Source organism: Pinus tabuliformis, chromosome 2_2 (assembly GCF_031772625.1).
Source record: "Pinus tabuliformis cultivar Carrire ecotype Pingquan chromosome 2_2, CPIR1, whole genome shotgun sequence".
NCBI classification, from domain to species: Eukaryota; Viridiplantae; Streptophyta; class Pinopsida; order Pinales; family Pinaceae; genus Pinus; species Pinus tabuliformis.
In genome coordinates, this window is record NC_142300.1 from 616,278,391 (window position 1) to 616,298,205 (window position 19,815).

The window sequence follows — 19,815 nt, forward strand, 5'->3', positions numbered from 1 at the left end:
AAAAGGATATCAACTGATCAGGAAAGTTCTATTTTTTTTTTCCTGTTTATGTAATTCTAAGGCTATAAGCAAGTAGGATTATTTGCAAATTTATTCCAAAAGTTCTAATTTTCTGCCGTTTATCTAATTAGAAAATCCACAAATAAAATTACTTTCAAATTTATTCCAAACACAGAAATTTAGCTTCATGTTATTTCTGTAATTCAATTCATAACACCTGCAAATATGAGAGACAACTGTTTATATAACGTTGAAGTTGGTCAAATTCATTTCATAACACCTGCATAGATGAGGGGCCTATGTATTCTTCACTTATATATATAAACATTAACATGGTGCAACCCCTGGAATATTTCCACTAAGGAGGTGAGGAAAATTTAACTTCCTGTTGTTTCTGTAATTCAATTCCTAACACCTGCAAAGATGAGGGCCATATGTTTATATAACGTTGAAGTTTGTCAAATTCATTTCATAACACCTGCAAAGATGAAGGGCATATGTTTATATAACGTTGAAGTTTGTCAAATTCATTTCATAACACCTGCAAAGATGAGGGGATTGCAGATGAGGAGCATAGGTATCTCTTCACTTATATATATAAACATTAACATGGTGCAACCCCTGGAATATTTCCACTAAGGATTTTACTTCCAGAGATATCAGAAGATATATAAGGATTTTCTGTGGATATTTCGATCTCCGTTCTTTCAATTTCCATTGTATAAATATGAGATTCTATGGAAAGTGTACGGCCTGCCCCTGGTGGCATTAACTGGAGGATCTTTTCAAGCTCTTGCACAACCTCAGCCACGGCGGGGCGTGCATCTGTCACATCCCTGCAACAATGCAGTGCCAAAATGGCAAATGGCTCCAAGAACTCTGAAGGAAACAAACCCATATGCTTATCAATCATAGATAACATACTTCCATATTGATACACCATATTCACTTGTAGACCAACACAATTAGCTACAAGTGCTAGGGAAACCAGTAAAGCTATAGCTTCCTCCCTCATTCCAGCACAAAGTTGATAACACTAAAGTGTTATCAAATAAATTACAGTGGAAAAACAATGTGAAAAAATCTAATATTTTGCGCAAAATATGAATGTCCAAAAAAATGAAAGAAAAAATGGAGAGATTAAAAGAATGGACGAAGGTCATATTGATAAGAACATGTACCTCCCTGACAATGTCCTTTCCATGTGAAATAGGTTCCATGCCTGTCAAAAGCTCAAGAAGAACCACACCAAAACTATATACATCACTCTTATCAGTCAGTTGGTGAGTCAAGAAGTACTCTGGATCCAAATAACCTTGCAAAACAATAAATATATAGTTATCCATTGCTCATGAATATAATAAAAAGCTATAGAAATCATATGCATATATCATGTCAGGATTTGCATCTTACCAGGGTGTCTTTCAGTACAGTTGATACATGATCTAGATATTAACCTTCTATATCTGGTAATAAAGCAAGCCTTGACAGTCCGAAATCTGCAACCCTTGCATTGAATTTATCATCTAGTAGGATGTTGGTTGCCTTTATGTCACGGTGGAAGATGGGAGGATTAGCCTCGTTATGGAGATACAAAATGCCTTTCGCTGATCCCAGAGCGATGCGAAGACGTAGGGCAAAGTCCAGAGGTTTTAATTGGAAGTTTCCTGTCAATGATAACATATTTCCCTCATCATTGACCTACATTTCATACTGAAGCATGTTCATGGAATAATGTATAATATATGAACAGAGGAATGGCGACAGACTTTACCAGCGAGATGATCGTGTAGTGTTCCGTTTGGCATGTACTCATAAACCAACATCTACATAAGAAACACGTTAAAACCTTCTTCCATTAGATACTATCCATTGACATAATGTTACATAGTTTGATACAATTTAAACAATTACTTCCCTGAATCAAAATGTCTTTACGAACGTTTTATTCTTTGGACTTTCATGAATTGAAATGTTTTTTTAATAATGTTTTATTGGTTAAAAGAACATCCTCTGAAAACTTCAAATTGCAGGGTAGGTAGCATAACACTGTCTTTAACATTAGCATAGATTTATCCAATTTCCATATTTTTTAACGTGAAAGAAATAAAAAATATCAAAGTAAAAAGCTTTACATTGATTATGTATATATGTTTGGTTATAGATTTTAACTCATTTTTTGAACTTCTAAGATAGAAGTTATACATATCATTCATAAAGGATTATATAAGCTTCTCTCAAAACAATCCTGACATATATCCAAAAATGCATGTGAGCCAACTTTACATTGATTCATGGATATTATCTTGGAAGAATTTCAAGGATATATATGACTTTTCAAGTTTTAAACTAATAAATATTGGAAATGGTAAGTTGAACATCTTGTTGTGGTATTGTTACCCACCACTAGTGGGTGACCCTTATAAAAGAATTTTTCTCCTAGATTTATTTTCAGCCAGCGTTCAACAACTCCTTGCAGCCACCACATAGTCCGATGTGCCATTATTCTCCACCACCTGAGCCAGCTATTGTCTGCCCTCGCTCATCTATAATAATCGTATTTTTTAAGGTGGGCCTTCCAACTTCAAATGTGTGATTTTTCATTATGTAATTGGTTGATTATGCTTGTTTTTCTTGGGCACATTTAAACATGGATTAGTGGGGGGTTCGGTGGAAAGAATGGGCTTGGATTGTACTCTTGTTCCCTTGCCTCACTTGGGGGTTACCCTTGTATCCTAGTCCTATGGGATCTCCTCTCCTGGCTACTAGCTTTAGATGTGGCACTACATGGGAAAATCTAATTTTGGTTGTGTAGTCCCACTTTCCAATACCATATATCTCACTCCCCTCTGCTCATTACAAGCCCTTTTCAAATTTTCCCCATCTGGGTCCACATTTGTCCATTGGGTCCACAAGGAGTTAGCCTCCCCCTCCCCTTGTCCACATTTTGGGTTAGGTATGGAACGATGCCCAGATGGTTGGCACATCTAAAAAGAAAGACAAAAGCGTAATTTGACAACTTAGATTAGGAAATGTACCACAAAATGCAAAAGATGGTCGAGACAAAAATTTAGCGCATGGGCAAAAGCCAAACATGAGCTCTACCCCTTATCATTATGGTCATCGCCCTCCTAGGACCTCTGCTAGATTGTGTGGCAACATTTTTGGCGACATTACTCGAGACACAAGATGTGTCTCTTGTTCCTATATGGCATCATTGATATATACTTTTGGAGACTCCATTGGAAGAGCAAAGCCCTAGTTCTTCATTGAACTTTAAAGTCAATGCTTGTAGGGTGAAGTAAGCATCTTTCAAGGCATTTCATGTTCACACTGGCAACTCTATATCTAGAATCTTGTGAAAATTTGCATGGCAACAAATGAATCATTGGAGATGCCTATTTTATATGTTTCAAGATGATGATCTTCAACCCAATGATCATGATGTCATTAGTAGCCAAGAGGAGTTTGATACCCCTCTTAATGAATGTTGGACACCTAATCCTAAATGGGTTAGTGTGGAAGTTAAATGGACAAAAGCAGTCCAAGAGACCTTGGGATCTGAAACCAAAGAGTCACATATTTGTACTATAAATGTATATCTGATGTTAATAAAAAATGTACTCACTGATTTATCTTTCCTATTCTTTGCTGTCCATGTGTGTTTAACATGGCATCACGGTAGGGGAAGCAGATGTCAATAGGGAAGCAGCTGTAAGGCTGCTTTACATATTATGTAACAGGCTTGAGATTTACTTTATTTTTTGGTTAGTAGTATGGGAAGCAGCTCATTTAAGGAATCCAGTGACAGCCGCAAATAAGATTCTATGTCATTTGGTTATTCAACTAGGAGTTTTGGTTTGAACTGTTCTCAGAGACAGTGTTGAACAAGTATCTAACTAAATTCATTCTAAAAGGCAGGGTTTTGCAAGCATCTGACATTCATTTGAGAAGGAAGCGATATGTGGGTTCCATAAGATTGGAGATCTTATTCTTAGTTAGGACCTGAAAGAGTGTATATATGGTTAAGCTGATTTGGCTTCTCTTGCAGTCCTAGCAGATCAGGGGTGGCTTCTGTTTATCAGCTAATTTTTTGTACATATCATGTATATTACTAGGCAAGGCATATGATTGTGTAGGTATGAATGTGTGGTATTATATGATATGAAAGCATCCTATGTGTCGGTCATTTTTCTTGTCGATTCATGCTCCTCCTTATACGGCACTGATTACTTTATGTTATTTCAAATGTGTTGGAATATGATACTTATATAACCAAACACAACTGAAATCGAGAACCATCACTATTTTTAAAGACAAGTGCAATCTGTTGCAAAATCCAATTGTATTGACATATTGCGAGTGAGTGTTGATTTTTCTCTACAAGTTGTGATCAGTTTCAAGTGCAATTTGACAATGAATAAAATAGCCAGAATTGGTGAAGTATTGGAGTTCTTAAAAACTCTGATACATTCCTCTGATCATGGTACAGTAAGAATAAGAAAAGCTTCTCTTGTTGACATTAGAACCTGTTTGCATAATGTACAAGAGAATATTGAGTTTTTGCAGCTTGAGACAAAGCTACAACAGGAAGAATTACAACAGTTGAGTCATCATTCTGAACCTATTTCTGTTCAGAAGATTGAAACAGACTCCCATAAACAACAAGTCAATAATGTTACAGCTGGTTCAGATTTAATACCCAATAAAGCAGCAGTTGTACATGCAGATGCAGAAACTCAGTCTGCACTTCCCAAGCCCATCATCAGACCTTGGGAACAGCTTGTCCACAACAAGCACAGAACTGGTCTTGGATATGATAAGGACTTGTCCTTTCATATTCCAGACTATGCCAAGCCCATTCAATTTCAGAGTGCTGGATTTATTCATGACAGTTCACCTGCTCCTCATGACAGTTCACCTCCAGCTGTTCCAGATTCTACTCCTCTTCCACCGCAACAACAACAACAACAACAACAACAGATCGTAAAATGCCAACACTGTGACCGAGTTGGCCATCTGAAAGATCACTGTTTTGATCTTCATCCATGTGAGCACTGTCATAAAACTAGCCATTCTTCACATAGATGCTTCAAAAACAAACGTCCTGCAAGAACAAAGATTCATCTTGGATGGATCGCTTCTTGGCAATGGGCATCAACAGCCAAGAAGATATTCAAAACACATGTCAGAACTTGTTCTAGAGTATTGAACAGTCTTGCAGTTGAGTTTTCTCCATCTTCTCACCTTGTACCTGACAGGGGGGGAAATGATGGTCATCTACAAGCTTCAAAGTCACATCAAGCGAGCCTGAGCCACAACCTGCCACACCAGTTTCAGAGTTGTAGCCAGAGACAAAGATGCCTGAACATGCCTTCAGTTGACAATCTGGGACACTTCCTCTAGCAGAAGACTCCAACTTCTTGCCAGTTTTGGAAGAGTTCCAGGAATTACAGAGTTGTTGGTCATCCTTAAACCATCACAAAATTGAGAACACTTCCTCTAGCAGAAGACTCCAGCTTCTTGCCAGTTTTGGAAGAGTTCCAGGAATTGCATTAAGCATTCCAGAGTTGTTGGTTATCCTTAAACCATCACAGAGTTGTTGGTTATCCTTAAACCATCACAGGTTGAGACTTCCCTTTTCAGGTTGAAGTTTTACCTTTTATGCGGGGTGAGACCTCCCTTTTATGGTTGAAGGTTTCCCTCTTTAAAACAATAGGATCACTTCCTCTAGCAGAAAACTTCAGTTTCTTGCCAGTTTTGGAAGAGTTCCAGGAACTGCACTAAGCGTTCCAGTGTTGGTGGTCATCCTTAAACCACCGCCTTTTTTTACCAACATTTCATAGAGCACATTCAGCCTAGTGCTGCCATGCATTTTTTGCACATTTTGTATTACAGCTCTCTTCTTGGACTCATACATAACCCTTCAGATTAAGGGGGGGAATGTTGGACACCTAATCCTAAATGGGTTAGTGTGGAAGTTAAATGGACAAAAGCAGTCCAAGAGACCTTGGGATCTGAAACCCAAGAGTCACATATTTGTTCTATAAATGTATATCTGATGTTAATAAAAAATGTACTCACTGATTTATCTTTCCTATTCTTTGCTGTCCATGTGTGTTTAACAATGAATCTCTTGGGAACCATGAAATTGAGGAGCCTTCCCAATGCCTTGAAAGGGGGTTGTGGTTCTTCCCAAGATTTTGATGATTGTATTCCACCTCGTTCCTCCCTCAATAATCAAGATGATGTGATTGTGAATGTGTATGAGCCATCTATCTCTTCGTGCCATGAGGAGGATCTGCTCAAGCTTTCTATTCATCAAAAAATTATGAGCTTGGTCATGGTTGAGTTCTCCATATTATCGTTGCAAGAAAGGTTACACAAGTTGGGTTCTTCTCTTCCCTCCTCATCCATGACCCTTGATGCATGGTCCTCAAATGTTCCTGGCCCCCACCCTTACCATTCATGAAGCAAATCTTGCAATGGGAAAAGAGATATTTGGGTCGCTTGCCTTATGGTCGTTCATAAGGGAAAATGCTTTTATTTATATTTAATAATATGTTGGTTACATTGGCTATATGATTACACTTAGTATTTGCATAATGTAATATGCATGGTAGAGTAGGATGCATTGCATATTGATTTTTGCATAGCTTCTATCATCATATCATGTTCTCATGCTAGATTAGGTACATTTAGATTAAATTTTCATCCTAGAGTAAGTTTTATTTCTTGTTTATTTTTACAGACTAACAAAAGCATGGGCGGTCAAAGTTCACCATAGAAACATGCTGCCCCATTTTCTCTATCTTTGATGTGCAGGTTACATGTCTGCGATCCCAAGAGATTGTTGGTGTTTTCATGACCTCCTCGTTTGAGTACACAGTTTGTGTACTCTACTGAGAGATCATGTCCTAGTTGGAGTCAAATGTTACACACCACTAGTGGGTGATCCCTTTAAGAGAAATTTTCTCCTAGATTTGTCTTCAACCGATAGCCAACAATGCCTTGCAACCACCAGATAGCTTGATATGCCACTATTCTTCGCCACCAAGACTGAATACATAGCTATGAGTATGATCTCGTGTGAAGCCTTTATAAATAACTTGTTAATGTAATAAACAAGTAGGAGAATTTAAACCAGAGAATGCAGTAGGGATTTCTAATGGGTTAGACTTAAAAATTTCAACAGTTTCCCTATAGGATCCCTTCTTAGAACCCCTACTAGTTTGAGTAGTAACAAGCCCCACAGGGAATTCATTGTGGGAGAGAGTTTTGGGGCATCCCACCAGTTCAATGTTCATACTCCTCATAGCCACCCTCACATTTACAGTGGGCCCACTAGGGCTACTATACCCACATTTGTGGCTATCGGGACTGGGGAGCAGCAAAATCAGGACAAGATGCCCATGGGGAAGTATTTTTGTGAGTGACAGTTCCAAGGGGAAGAGTTTCGAACTGCCTTGAGGTTCAAGGATTATTGGTAATTGAAGCAAGGCAATAAGGGCAAAGGAGTTTGAGGTTCGTATGCATAGGGCTCATATTTGCAGCGCACATTTGGGAGGTTGTACCTTCCTACATTCAATGGCTCTTCTAAGAGCACGACTAGAGCATGGGTGGAGAAACTCAATACACATTTCCAGCTCAACCAGATGACGGAGGTGGAGGCCATTAAGATGGCTACGTTGCATCTAGAGGGCAAGACACATGACTGGTGGTTCCATGGGCTGGCCATGCTAGGGCACACCTGATGTGACTTCTTAAGACGACTTCACACAGAGGGTTATGGAGGGCTTTAACCAGAGGGATTTTGAGACCCATTTCAGGGAGATGACCCAACTAAAGTAGATCGGCAACGCTGAGCACTACATAGCGGAGTTCTTAAGGAAATTAGTGACGGTATCAGGCTTGTCAGAGGCCAAGAGGGTCTATACATTCGTAGAGGGCTTGGTTGAGCCTCTGCGTGGGTTAGTGAGGTAGAGAAAGCCGGATACTCTTCTGGAGGTAGTGAATTGCACATGGGATTTGCAAGATGCAATTCCCAGGACGAGAGCACCAGTGCCACCTCGAGCCCCTTTTCCGCAGAGAGGTCAAGATACTAGATCCCCACCACATATAGATGCTTAGGGGTGTCGGCAACTAGATGAGGAGACTAGGAGAGACATCCGTAGGAGGAAGTTGTGCTTCACCTGTCAGGAGCCATGGGCACCTGGGCATAGGTGCACCAAGGGCAAGGCCCATTACATAGAGGTGTTCTAAGACAAGGAGTCACAGGATGACATTGAGCAGGAGGAGGATGTATGAGGTGGTGAGTTGCAGACTATTAGGGGAAGTGGAGGAGGAGGAGCACCACCCCCACCCAATGGAGGCCCTTTTAGACCCATTGGAGGAGGATGATGAGCAGTTTTCTGGTGTTATCACTGCTAGATTTTCCACAACCATTTATACTAAAGTGTGGTGCCTCTATGAAGGGCATCGGGGCAGTTTTGATGCAGGGTAGACATCTTATTGCTTTCGAGAGTCGGAAGCTACAGCCCCATGAGAGGCTACTCTATCTATGACAAGGAGATGTTGGCCGTAATACATGCATTGGCCAAGTTCATGTTGTATTTGGTGGGCAACCGGTTCAAGGTAAAGACTGACCATAACAGTCTTAGGTTCTTATGGGAGAAGAAAAAGATGCAAGACAAGCAACAAAACTGGTGAGAAAGATTCAAGCGTACGGCTTTTGTGAAAATTCCTACATTCTAAAGGAGCGAGCCCCTACTGCAGCAAATCTGAATCTACTTCACCTACTTGATTTTTAAATATTCATCAAGTTATTCTTATGAATACTGTAGAAAATTACTTTTGCAACCTACACTAATTAAATATTTGATCTCATAAAACAAAAAATAGAGCAAAGAATAAGATACATAGGACACACTTATTTTTTAACACAATAATCCCCAGAAAAACCCAATGCGGGAAAAATGGTGCAGCAGCTCTGAGGGTTTTATTATTATGCAGGAGAAATATCTGAATACAAATCTAGGATGCTCATCTAGCAATCCTTTACAGAGAAAATACTGGCGGAAAATCTAAGTGAGTTTTACCTCACTTCACCCGGCAGAATTTTGGCTGATCCGGCACAAGACTGGCTAACCCTAGTTATTTCTGCGCGAGCTCTGCATCACCTTCTTTGCCCTCTGCATTAGCTCTCCCGGCTAGTCTAGCAGTTCCGACAGCTCCCAACAGTTTCGGTTGTTCCGACAGTTCTGGAATCTACGTGACAGGAAGCTTTTATGTGTCAGCTCTCCCGGCTACTGCGCTACCTTTGCATCAACTCTCCCGGTTTTTCCGACAGTTCTGACAGTTCCCGTCGATTCTGGCAGTTATGGATTATGCGTGACAGCCAATTTTTTGCATCAGCTCTCCCGGCTATTGCGTTGTCTCTCTGCAAGCTCTCTCTGTCTATCTGTAAGTATTCTTCGGAAAGTCCTTCTGGATTCTCATTGCCCCTTAGCTGCAAGATCTCCCTAATCGATTTTCCTCTTGAGAACTTCTCACCTCAAAAAATCGATTTCCTCAATCTCTCTATGTGTGTTTCCAAATGAACCCCAAGCCTCCATTTTATACTTTTCCTGTTGAGTCTTCAACAACTGAGATTAAGTCTCTAATCAACGGTCAAGATTAAAACATGACTTGATCCACCTTCTAGACCATTCTCACCCATATTTTGATTAATACTCATTAATATTTTAATTTCCCTAAGTTTAAATTTAGGAACACCATTAAAAAAATCAATTCTTTTAATAAAATACATTCTGTGTGGAATTTCACCAAATGGTTTAAGGGTTCTTTAGAACTCATGTGCCTTAGCCTCTCCACCAATTTTCAAGGCTAGAGCACTTCTGGTGCTACCAAAAATTAACACTCCCTCTTAGCGAGGAAAGTGCTCTAGCAACAATGTCCACCTGCATGCTACTCTGTTTCTGAAGCACCACCGTTTTGAACTGCTGCTACCACCAACATTGTGCTACTGTACTGCTACCCATGACACTGCCACTATCACTGCTGCATCTGCACTACAGCTCCCTCTCAAACGTTGCATCTGCTATGTTTCTAGCACTGCCACTTCTAACACTGCATTCATACTACAACTCAATTGCTGAGAGAAGCAACTAAAAAACATCCAAAATTAGTTGAACTTAACTGTGTTCAGCATAATACAAGGAATGTTGGAATCTGACTGTTGTTGATTTTGACCCTCTGAATCTTCTACGTTGTTGCTGACTCCTGCACTGCTACCAACCTTACTCTGCGCTGATCAGTCTTTGGTCCCAAGCTATTTCATCTGTCCTCCAAATAATCCACTGCATGATTTGACACTAAGTCCATCTCGCTACTGCTAAATCTTGGGCTCTTGTAGCAAGGAATTAATCCAAGAGGTGGACTCCTCAAGAATCCTGCCCACATGTAGTTCTCTCGACTACAGCTCAATATCGCCCCATCTCCCTCTGGAGATGCGTGGGCACTCATGGCAAACTCATCCTCGTCAATCTTTGTTGAAGCAGCCTTAGGATCATGTTTCTCGTCCTTATCCTTTCTCTTCAAAGGACATTGGGATGCATAGTGGCCCATCTTGCCATAACTGAAACATTTCACCTTTGAAATGTCCTTTCTCTTCGGCTTCTATTGTCCCTTCAATGCTAAAGTTGCGTTCTCCTCCTCCTCCTTCGTCTTTAAGCCACTCCCACTGCTGCCACTAAGGTTGGCCTTCACTAAGCCCCTCCTTCTATGTGTCTTCGTTCTTTTCCAGCAGATTTCTGCCTCGGCAGAAATTGCGCCCTTCAGGCACTGCACTGAGGCTCTATGTCACTCCCTTTGCCTTTGCAAACTCATAAATTGAAAATCGTACCTCTTTGTCGTCTCACTCGGAGAGAGATTTCCTCGGACCTGCTTCCCGACAAGGACCGCGCAATCCCTTCAAGGGGATTCAAGTTGCTGCCAAGTGCAGCTTTCGACCTCACTACTCAACGTTGGATCTGCTCTTCCTGTTTCAAAATCAATGCTCCGATACCATGTTAAAGTTCCTACACTTTGAAGGAACCCCTACTGTAGCAAATCTGAATCTACTTCACCTACTTGATTTTAAATATTCATCAAGTTATTCTTTTGAATACTGAAGCAAATTACTTCTACAACCTACACTAATTAAATATTCGATCTCATGAAACAGAAAATAGAGCAAACAAGATACATAGGACACACTTATTTTGGACACAATAGTCCCCAGAAAAACCCAATGCGGGAAAACCGATGCAGCACCTCTGAGGGTTTTATTATTATGCAGGAGAAATGTTTGAATACAAATCTAGGATGCTCATCTAGCAACCCTTTACAGAGAAAATACTGGCGGAAAATCTGAATGAGTTTTACCTCACTTCACCATGCAAAATTCCGGCTAATTCGACGCAAGACTGGCTAACCCCGATTATTTCTACATTGGCTCTGCATCAGCCCTGCATCTCCTTCTCTACCCTCTACATCAGCTCTCCCAGCTGTTCTGGCAATTCCCGATAGTTTCGGTTGTTCCGGCAGTTCTAGAATCTGCGTGATAGGCAGCTTTTCTATGTACGCTCTCCCGACTATAGTGTCGCCTCTGCGTCAGCTCTCCCGGCTATTCCAGCAGTTCTCAGCAATTCCCAGAACTGTTCCTGACAGTTTCGAATGTTCCGACAGTTCTGGATTCTGCATGACAGACAACTTTTTTGCGTCATCTCTCCCGGCTACTGTGCTGCCTCTCTGCAACTCTCTCCGCCTCTCTATCAGTATTCTCCGGAAAGTCCTTCCGGATTCTCATTGCCCATGCAAGATCTCCACAATCAATTTTCCTCCTGAGAACTTCTCACCTCAGAAAATCGATTTCCTCAATCTCTCTGTGTGCGCTTCTAAATGAACCCCAAGCTTGCATTTATACTTTTCCTATTGAGTCTTCAACGGCCAAGATTAAGTCTCTAATCAAAGGCTACGATTAAAACATAACTTGATCCGCCTTCTAGGTCATTCTCACCCATATTTTGATTAATACCCATTAATATTTTGATTTCCCTAAGTTTAGACTTAGGAACTCCATTAAAAATATTAATTATTTTAATAAAATACAATCTGGGTTGAATTTCACCAAACGGTTTTTGGTTTCTTTAGAACTCGTGTGCCTTAGCCTCTCAACCAATTTCCAAGGCTAGAGCACTTTCGATGCTACCAAAAACTAACAACTTTGACATAGAGTATGTCAAGGAGCAATAGAACGTTGTGGCAGATGCACTGTCTAAGAGGCCCAACACTCACTCGCTTATGAACATCACCCCAGATTGGAAGGCACAACTATTAGTTGAGTACTCCAAGGATCATCATGCATGCGAGATCCTTGATGGTGGGGTAGAGAATGAATGGTTTTGTGTGATGGATGAGATGATTTATTACAAGAATCAGATTTAATTGGTACTTGGTTCGCAATCAAGGGAGAGGATTATGCAGGTTGTGCATGAATCTCCACTAGCAGGACATTAGGGGTTCCTCAAGACATACTGAGCTATCCAGGAGTGTTTCATGTGGAGGGGCCTCAAGAGGGATGTTTTGAGGCACGTGCAAGAGTGTGATACTTGAGAAAGGAACAAGGGAGAGAAGACACGACCCACAAGATTACTACAACCTCTTCCCATTCCTGAGAGAAAATGGGAGAGTATATCCATGGATTTTATTATAAGGTTGCCAGCAGCACAAGGGAGGGACTACATATATGTGGTGGTCAATAGGCTGACCAAGTATGCCCATTTCTTCACCATACCCTCCTGGTCATCAGCTTCACAAGTGACTGAGTTGTTTTTCAAAGAGGCGTTCAGGTTGCGTGGTCTCCCCAAGACCATAGTGAGTGATCGGGACAACCGATTTATGTGGGGATTCTAGTGTTAAAACCTGAAAGTTCTATGCAAAAATTTAAAAATTCTTTGCAAAAACTTCAAAGTTTTATGCAGGACTGAGAAAATCGAATGTGCTTGTAAAAAATTGAATGTATTATGCAAAAAATTGAATGTAACTGAATGTATATTGCAGATAGTTGAATGTACTTTCTGGAAATTTGAATGTACTTTGTAGAAACTTGAATGTACTTTGCAGAAAACTGAATGTACTTTGGAGAAACTTTGGAGAAAATTGAATGTACTATGTTGTTACAATTACTCAGCATACAAATTTCTTCTTCACAACTTTTTAGATCAGCAATTGTAGATAGAACATAAAATTAATGATCATATCAAGACAATCAAGCACAAATATGAAACACTGAGAGTTAGGTCCAATGACCAGGGAAAAACCCATAAGGGGAAAACCTAGATGATTCTTCTTCTATTAGATTTCTTCAATTGTTCAACAAAGTACACAGAGAGAGAGAGACAGAGAGAATGAGAATGAATAAATTCACCAATGTTCGATCAACTTGCAGCTGAAGTGCTCTTGCTCTTTGCTTGAATATCTCCTCCTTTTCTTGATTAGATATTGCCCTTCAGACTTGCTTCAGCGCTTCCCTTGCTCTTACTCTTCACTTTCTCTCGCACTTCTCTTGCACACACTCAACTCTAGCTCTCCTTCACAATGAACATGCTACTCTCAACTCTCACTTGTTTTTTCTTAAATAGATGACAAATGAGAAGAGTTAAAAAATGAACTTGTTCCTTGAGCTAAAAATAGGAGAATTGAATTCCATGAGGGAGGAGTTACTTGAAGAAAAGTGTAATTCATCCAAAGAATAGAGAGAGAGGTACACTTTCCTTAAGAAGTTACAATTCGAATTAGCGAGAGAAGGAGAGTTACATTTAGAAATGACAGGATATTTGGTGAGAGTTACAAATCGAATTGATTGAGGGAGTTACAAGTGCATTTAATGAAGAGAAGTTACACTTTTGCCATACATTGAATTAGAGAGGGAGAGTTACATTATCTCAAGTGTGGAGTTACTATTTTATTCCAAGAGAGAGGTTCGATTTTCCAAGTAAGAGATTCTCAATTTAAATTACTTATTCCATGAGAGAATTCATTTTTATTAATCCATTAAAGGTGAAAGACTTTAGACTATTTTATAAATAATACTATCATAATAATAATAATACTAGTAAGGATAAAAATATTAATTCTTGACTTGTATAATCACGATTAATTTGATTTTCAAGTGGATTCCATATGACGGGATTATCATTGATCATTTAGACATTAATTTCTATTTTTGGAAAGTCTCTTCCAAATTGAGATGTGACTTACAATTTTTGGAAAGTCATATTAGAATTGTTAGAAATGAAATTTTATTATAGGCAGTTCAAATATAACTAAAAGATGTGATTTCTTCTAGAAAAAATTCATCCCTGAGCTACCAAATTTTAACACTCCCTCTCAGCTAGGGAGGAATTTCTTTTTACATCAAATATTCTTGCTTCCTTTGATCGCTTTCATTCATCTCAGTTCAACTATGCTCTGTAACATATGTAACAATGAAGTTGCAATAAAAAGAAGAATTATCCACTTAACGCAAACTTGGAAAGGAAAGAACCATCACATGTCACATAGACAAGGATTACACTCAACCAATTTTCATCTCAAAAATTAGGTGATAGAACACGGACATCACATAGACAAGATTCCAACAAGTCACACAGACAACACTGAAACACAACCAGGTGTCAAGTGGTGGAACACTTGCATCCTAGACAAATCACATAGGCAAGTCTCACTACACCTATTGGCCAGATAGGTGGCTCTTCCCACATCCCAGACTGTGGGTCGGATGCATATTGAGACCTACTCTTGTGGCACACACTACTCGATGCATGTTGATTTGGGGTAGCATTGGATGTGCTTTAGCCACAAAATTTGGTGGAGAGGTTGGGGCATATGAGATCTCCAATACCCAGAAAGGGTTTGGGCAAATTCTAAACAGATTGGGAGATATTAAAGTAATTAATATTTTTAATGGAGTCCCTAAGTCTAAACTTAGATAAAATAAAATATTAATGTGTATTAATAGGAATCTGTGTTAAAAAGGTCCAAAAGACATGGATCAAGCCAGATCTAATCTTAGTCGTTGATTAGGTACTTAATCTCGGTCGTTGATATGTCAACAAGAAAAGTATAAGAGGAGGCTTGAGGGTCACTTGGAGAATACACCAGAGTGATCAATCATTATATTCTCTACAGCAGGGTTTGTTAAGAGAGATAGAATTAGTGATCGGGAGATGCAGCTGAGGGGCATTTAAGTACAGAGAGGCAGAGAGACAGAGATAGTGTTGGGAGAGCAGCGCAATAGCCAAGGAGAGTGACACAGAGCCGGCCAGGGCTCATGCAAGGCTAGCATGAGGTAGAGAGGGGTTGACGCAATCCAAAGAGAGGCAGACACTGGGGTTTCTGGGGCATATTTGTGTTGAGTAGCTGCTAGAAAGATTATCTGAGGTTTTAGCCAAGAGATTTGTCAGAAACTGAGAGGTATTACTGCCAAGGAAATTCTCTATTGGGTAGGCCAATTTCGACACCCAGATTGTACTCTAATATTGCTTAATAAGAAAACCCTCAGATAGTTGCACCGATTTTCCTACATTGGGTTTTTTCAGGGACATTAGTCCAAAAATAATGGTGTCATGTGGCGTGTTTGTTTCTGTTTCTTTTAGTTGTTGATTTGTAATATGTTGAGCATGCACTAGTGTTTATTTTTTAGTCTTTACATTGTAAATAACTTGTTAAGGAAAATAACAAGTAGGTAAGAATAAATCAGATAAAGTGCATGGAGGGTTTCTAACTAAGTAAAATTAGAAACTTCAACATGGTATCAGAGCATGATTGCAGATCACAGGAGGACTAAAGGACATCAGCCGAGCAGACCAATAGCAGCTGAAAACAGTTGTTCTGAGATGACATAAGTTGTTTCTAACAGAGAAGCAACAAGGAAGGGTGACGCAGTGCTTGCATCATCAAGGGTGAGCTGAGAAGAGGCAGCGCAGAGGTGAAGGAAGGCAAGAGAAGCCTCACACAGAGCCACGCAGTAGCTGGGAGGGCTGACGCAGTTGGCTGAGGAGGCTGGGTTGTGGTATCAGTATTGCGCAGAGCCTAGGAGCTCTCACCTTTAGGTTGCAGGGGTTTAGAAGGCTGTGGGAATATTGCAGAGTGGAGCTGGTGAGGTATTGTAATCAGAACAGTACCTGATAGAGCAAGGCCAGAGAAGTTGCTACCGAGGGTTTCTAGCCGAGGAACTCAGATTAGTGGTGCGGTTGCACAAGATGATCAAAGTAGGGGGCTTCTCGACAGCGACAGAAGGATTTCTAGGAGGGAAATCAGGACTCAGAGGGAGTCCAGAAGAGAACTTTCAGACGGGAAGTAAAGACTCAGAGGAATCCAACAGAGAACTTCCAGGATGGAAGTAGAGGAGCATCATGGCTCTACACAGAGTAAGAGACCAGGATAGGTTGGACGGAGCATTGAACTTTGTAGTCTGGAAGGCCAGAATCTTATCCATACTTGACAGGAATCGTGTCAAGAACTTCGCCTTGAAGGAAATAGCTGTCCCAGTCGACCCCAATGATAATGACAAGTACGAGGAGGCGATGGCAAGGGCCAAGAGCATTATCCTTGACGGGGTCAAGGATCATGTAGTACCACACATAGCCGAGAAGGAAACAACATTTGATATGTGGGAAGCTCTCAAGAAGTTGTACCAGCATACTTCTGTGAAAAGAAAAATGCTACTTCAGAATCAGTTGAGGTCATATCAGATGAAGAAGGGAGAACTGATTGACACCTTCCTTAGAGGACTGAATGAGATCTGAGATCAATTTACTGCTATAGGGGCGACACTGGATTAGGAGCTAATGGTGAGGACAACTCTGAATGTTGTCTTAGAAGACTGGGAAGTATTTGTCCAAAGTATACTGGGCAGAGGGACACTTCCACCTTGAGATGAGATGTGGACATCTCTTCGCCAGGAAGAGATCATACGACAGTCAAAAACGGGTAGCAGCAGCAAGGGAATCAAATTCAAGCAGGAGGAGGAAGATGTGGCCCTAGCATCTGAGAGAAAGCAGGAAAAGCGGAAGAAGAAGGATCTCTCCAAGATCGAGTGCTTCCACTATGGGGAGCTGGGTCATTATGTGACCCAGTGTCCAAGGAAGGGGAGTAAGGGAGAGTCTTCCGAGACTAAGGCAGCGCCAGCATAGGCAGAGAAGGAAGTTTTGACAGACGATGATTGTGCCATGAGTGCACACGCGCCACTTAAGAATAAGTGGGGAGACATCGAGCTGTAGTCAGGCGGACTACAAGTGATGAGGGGCAAGATCCTCGAGGTACTCAGCCTCCTGGATTAGACCTTGCTATGGGAGCCCCGATGAGGAGTAGCAGGACTAGCTAAGTGGGTAGAGAGAAATGTGGATGGAGCGACAGAGAGAGCTACAGTGCAAGAGTCCCGAGATAGCGCGAGGCTAGCAGGCTGCAGTAGTGCGAGAGGCACAGGAGTGTTGAACCAGTGCAAGATGGCACAGAGAGGTGTGCAACGGTGCGAGATGCAAGGAGTTTTTGCAGTAGCGCAGAGGTCAGAGAGGGAGAACTTGTCAGCGACAGAGGGAGCTTCAGCATCAGTGGGTGTCTCTAGCCCAATAGGGAGGTCAGATTGGGAGATCAGTTACTTACTTCTCAGTAGCTGAGTTGCAATGCAGCAGTGGGCAGCATGATGAGAGGAGGTGCAGTGCGGATGCAGTACTGGGAGAAAGGACCAACAGCAACACAGATGCAGAGGGAACTGTCGTACAAATGCAGCAGTGGAAGTGGCAGAACCATCAGCAGCAGTACACAATGCAGTAGTGTAGAGGATGTTGGGCAGGGAGGGCTAGCATCAGCATAGGGACCGATGTCGGATGATCAGAGTAATACTCAGTGAGGAGTATTGCTAGAGCATAGCCCCCGCTAAGAGGGAGTGTTGAAATTTGGTGGAGAGGTTGGGGCACATGAGATCTCCAATACCCAAAAAGGGTTTGGGCAGATTCTAAAAAGATCAGGATATATTAAAATAATTAATATCTTTAATGGAGTACCTAAGTCTAAGCTTACAGAAAATAAAATATTAATGTGTATTAATATGAATCTGTGTTAGAATGGTCCAAAATACATGGATCAAGTCAGATTTAATATTAGCCATTGATTAGGGACTTAATCTCGGTCGTTGATATGTCAACAGGAAAAGTATAAGAGGAGGCTTGAAGGTCACTTGGAGAATACACCAGAGTGATAAGTCATTATATTCTCTAGAGCGGAGATTGCTATGAGAGATAGAATTAGTGATCAGGAGATGCAATTGAGGTGAATTTGAGTACAGAGAGACAGAAAGGCAAAGATAGTGCCGGGAGAGCAGCGTAGTAGCCAAGGAGATTGACACAGAGCCAAGCGTGAGGCAAAGAGGAGCTGACATAGTCTAGAGAGAGGCTGACGTTGGGGTTTCTAGGGTAGATTTGTGCTGAGTAGCTGCCGAAAGGATTATCCGGGGTTTCAACCAGGAGATTTTTCAGAAACTGAGAGGTATTACTGCCAAGGAAATTCTCTGTTGGGTAGGCTAGTTTCAGCACCCAGATTGTACTCTGATATTGCTTAATAAGAAAACTCTCAGATAGCTGCACCGGTTTTCTCACATTAGGTTTTTCCGGGGACATTAGTCCAAAAATAATGGTGCCATATGGCATGTTTGTTTTTGTTCCTTTTAGTTGCTGATCTGTAATATGTTGAGCATGCACTAGTGTTTATTTTTCAGTATTTACGTTATAAATAACTTATTAAGGAAAATAACAAGTAGGTAGGAATAAATCAGATAAAGTGCATGGAGGTTTCTAACGAAGTAAACTTAGAAACTTTAACAGAGGTCCCTCATCCTCAAGATCTTTCTGCCATCATTCCCTAATTCTGTGAGCTCTAGCAAGGGGCAAAGTTTGGTCAGTGTTCTTTGATCAGTTGTGACCACTTCCCAAAAAGGTCACGTCCATAAGTCCAAGATGCTCTCTAAAAACCAAGAAATTTCCTTTCGGTAAAGGCTTGGTAAGAATGTCAGCAATCTGATCATTAGTGGAGATGTGATGGAGTCTCACTGCTCCTCTCTGCACCATATCTAGGAAATAGTGATACTTGATCTCAATATGCTTGGACTTGTCATGAAACACAGGATTTTCTACAAGACGAATCTCGCTTTTATTGTCACAATATATATGTTGTGTTTGGAACTTGCTCAAATAGTTCCCCAATAAGCTTCCTAACCAAGCTGCCTCACAACTAGCCTTGCTTGCAAAAATGTACTCAGTTTCAGCTGTACTCAATGCAACAGACTTCTGCTTTCTGCTCATCCAAGAGATCATGGCAGATCCCAATCTAAAGCAGCACCTAGAAGTGATCTTTCTATCAGCAGAGTTACCAGCCCAATTAGCATCAGTATATCCATGAAATCTTCTATGTTTATCAATGTATTTCAATCCCAGATGGATAGTTCCATGCAAGTATCTGAGTACATGTTTTGCAGCAATCCAGTGGGCATGAAAGGGATCAATCATATATTGACTTAGAGTGTTTACAACAAAGCATATGTCAAGTCTAGTGTTTACCAAAAACATCAAAGCACCAATGAGTTGTCTGTGAAAATTCGGCTAACCCCAAATCCTATTGCAGCAACTGATGTTATTACTTAATTAACATATAGTAAATATTGTAAATCGTTGGTTGATTTTTGGGACATTCACAATATAGTGCTCAGCATATGTAAAT

The 19,815-nt window shown here is 40.8% G+C and overlaps 1 pseudogene across 1 annotated transcript in view; it reads right to left on the reverse strand.

Annotated features, from left to right (window-relative positions):
- Positions 1–301: 301 nt before the first annotated feature.
- The window catches only part of LOC149194163 (putative LRR receptor-like serine/threonine-protein kinase At1g06840), a 314,494-nt pseudogene continuing 294,980 nt past the window's right edge, over positions 302–19,815 (reverse strand). Inside the window, exons 19-22 of the transcript XR_016255078.1 lie at positions 1,775–1,826; positions 1,407–1,667; positions 1,182–1,315; positions 302–1,036 (exon numbers count right to left, since the gene is read on the reverse strand). The product of XR_016255078.1 is annotated as a putative LRR receptor-like serine/threonine-protein kinase At1g06840 (transcript). The remainder of the gene's footprint in view (positions 1,037–1,181; positions 1,316–1,406; positions 1,668–1,774; positions 1,827–19,815) is intronic.